Source organism: Apaloderma vittatum, unplaced genomic scaffold, assembly GCF_000703405.1.
Source record: "Apaloderma vittatum isolate BGI_N311 unplaced genomic scaffold, ASM70340v1 scaffold12565, whole genome shotgun sequence".
Lineage (NCBI taxonomy): Eukaryota > Metazoa > Chordata > Aves > Trogoniformes > Trogonidae > Apaloderma > Apaloderma vittatum.
In genome coordinates this window covers 28165-31453 of record NW_009717700.1, presented here as the reverse complement: position 1 = coordinate 31453, position 3289 = coordinate 28165, and the positions used below count along the sequence as shown (strand labels likewise).

General features: G+C 47.3%; 1 protein-coding gene across 1 annotated transcript in view; it reads left to right on the top strand.

Moving 5' to 3' along the window:
- The window catches only part of EYA3 (EYA transcriptional coactivator and phosphatase 3), a gene marked incomplete at its 3' end in the record, with an annotated part of 31265 nt that overhangs the window by 1377 nt on the left and 26599 nt on the right, over positions 1 to 3289 (top strand). The window lies entirely within an intron of this gene.

Below are 3289 nucleotides of genomic sequence, written 5' to 3'. Positions count from 1 at the left end.
GCCGTCTTCTTGTTTTGGTTTGGTTTTTTGTAGTGAGACCTTTCCTGAAACAAGTGAATTTTCCTAATGAAAAAAAAAGGAAAAAGCTGAAGTCAGCTTTGCAAAATGCTGTCAGCCCAGGAGCCCGACGCCGAGATTGTACAAAGTTGTTTTCTTTTGCAAATGGTTTTGCTTTTCATAATCGTGAGAACAAAAAGCAAGTATGCTGCTTCAGAAAATAATATTTGTGGCAAACTGTTGAAAACTAATCCAGGAAGGAACGTGGAGAGAAGTCATCAGGCTCTGAGTTCAGTCAAAGAACCGTTAAGGTTGGAAAAGACCTTTATGACCATCAAGACCGATGTATATTACTCCAAAAAAAATAAATAAAAGAAATCAGGTCTCTTATTTTTTTTTTTTTTTTGCTGGTGTGCACATTTTCCAAATGTGCCTGGTGTGTCTTTTCTAAATGCATGTTAGGCTTCTCACTTCTCACCTGCGTGTTCAACAGGTGTGTCTTCTGTCCCTGCTTTTTCCATGTTTCTTCCCTTTTAAAGTCTGTATCGGACCGGAGAAGTTTCCACACACCCTGCGGTCCGAGAAAACAGAGGCAGACACAGGGAATCAGAGAGCAAAGGGAAAATGCTTGAAGGTGATGTCCTGCCCTCCTCGTGGCAAAAGAAAAATTATTAATTTATAAGAAACAGTCTGGATGAATTTTTCGAAGTACTGTTGAGTGCATTGTGGCTGCCCAGCGCTGATTTTGATCTGTTCGCAGCGGCGTCACCGCCGCCCTGCAGTGGCGTTGGCAGCGGGTGCTGCGACAAGTCATTGCCTGCTTCAGGCTGGGCTCCCCGCTGCTGCCTGGGCTGGGATTGGGCTGGGAATACCAGGCTCCAAGCTGGATTCAGTCGTGGAGTGACTGTTCTGCTGTCAGGAGGAAAGCTTTGTTTCTGCTTTGATTCTGACTCTAAATGCAACTGAACACTGGGAAGATCTGAGGCAGATTTCCAAAGAATAATTTGGATTTTCACTTGTAGAAATTCGTGATTTGAGAGCAGGGATCCACTAGAATGTGTCGCTATTTTTTTCTTTCTCTTTTTTTTTTTTTAATCAACATAAGCCAAAACTTGATAGTGAATTAAAAAGATGAAGTAGGAGCAAGGACGTGCCCTACGAGACGTGTCATTTATTGTGGTGCAGCAGAACAGCTTAGTGAGATAGTGTCTGAGTGTGATAAAGCCGAAACTTGAACCACTGAGGCAGACCACATCTTTTCCCCTGGTTTTATTTCTTTCCTTCCTTTCTTTTTTTTCTTTTCTTGTTACTTTTTTTTAAAAGAGTGAATTCGCTTCTCCGGCATGAAGTCTTCAAAGTGTGATCCTGATGCTTGAGAGGTGACACAAACCCCCTGAGCATCTCTCCGGAGGTTTTCAGAGGGGAGTGTGTGTTGAAAGAGGGGTTGGAAGAGGTTTCTGCAGCCTTCCCCAGGGTCTGGGCAGGAGAGGGTGCCCGGGTGCCCGGCGGGGTTTGGAGTTGGTGATGGTGCAGGGCTCAGCACTCTCTCCTCCTGCCCCAAACTCAGCGTTATGTTGTTGTTACTAGGTGCTGCTCCTGCATTAAATATGTTTGAGGACGTGTGGCAGGAGAGAGAGAGGAAAAAAATACTGTAAAATACAACGTTCAAAACTGTTCCCTCCTTCTTAAAGTCGTAGTGTAAATAGCAGTGATCAGCGCTGGGTGGGAAATGGGGTTTGCATCCCAGTGAAGAGTCAAGATTTTGTCAGTGTTACTGCTTAGCATTAAGATGTTAGGGAGAATTTCTTTTAAAAACCTCCAGAGATGGGGACTAGCCAAGGCTGGCCAGTTGAGGCAGAGACGTTATAGATCCCTTCCAACCCCTAACATTGTGTGAAATCCAGAATTGCTGTGTTGCTTAACTTACCTGGCACACCCAGGCTGGCTGTCGCATGCTCCAGTGCCAGCCAAAGAGAGCGTGAAACCCTCCCCAGGTATTTATTAGTTTTGTAAATGAAAGTAATGACCGACTTAAAGGAAAAGTCATTTAAAATACCATTCTCTGTACTTTTCTGGCAGAGGGGGAGGATCTCCCGTGGGAGGGGAACACGGCACCTTGCAGTGTAGGTACTCATCAAGGTGGAGATTCCGGTGCCAGGAGCAGAGGTGGCAGAGCAGGGCTTTGAGCTCCAGTCTGGACTCTCAAGAGCTGTTTTAGGAACAGCTGTTCCGTTCCAGTCGTGATGGAAATGTTGATAAAACTGATGTGTTCTTGCAAAACCTCACTGCTTTTCGAGGGGAGATTGCATTTTATTTTGTTGAGGGTTTTTTTGTGAGATGATTTCTCTGTCCATCTCCTATATAAAGAAGAAAACAAACAAGCAAAAAGCCCCCCCGAAAAACTGCTGAATTGAAGAAGCCAGATCTTATCGATTACCCGAGTGGAAAGAGCAGTGTTCCCCCGTGAGACTGAGGGGAGACCTTCTTGCTCTCTGCAACTCCCTGGCAGGAGGCTGTAGCGAGGGGATGTTGGTCTGTTCTCCCCAGTGGCGAGTGACAGGACGAGGGGAAATGGCCTGAAGTTGCACCAGGGGAGGTTCAGGTTGGACATTAGGAAGAATTTCTGTACTCAGAGGGTTGTCAGCCATTGGCACAGGCTGCCCAGGGAGGGGGTTGAGTCACCATCCCTGGGGGTGTTTAGGACACGGGTGGGTGTTGCGCGAAGGACGTGGGGCAGTGGTGCTGACAGGGCTGGGACAAAGGCTGGACTTGGTCTCCAAGGTCTGTTCCAGCCAAAACTCTTCTATGATTCTAAGGTGTGGGGCTCTGTGATACCACCACAGCCTTTTGTCACTGCCTTTTTTGCACGTGCGACACGTGCTAGTGCAGTTTGTGGTGTTTTGCTGGGACGTGCCAAGGGAATGGCTACTGGCAAAACTGGTACGGGGATGAAAGCAGGCTGAGCACTAAAGTACTGCTCAGTTCATCCTGGCTGAAGGTTGTCCTTGCAGCGTTCTCCTTTCCATCTTCGCTCTTTGCTTACTCCTTCTCCCTTGCTGCTGCCTTGCGCCTTTATCCTTTTTCACACTTCTGCCTCCCACCTCCCCCTACCCAGCAACAATTCACCCGTGTGTCATTAATTTCCTTTTTAATAAAAATTCGGAGCACATTTGACCTCTTATGCTCAAATCGCATTTTCCTGGCATTTTATTTATCCTCACCTGAGAGACACAGGCTTGAACACCATGCCGGCGGCGGTCCCCCGTGGCAGTGGCGCCCGGGCCGGGGGGCC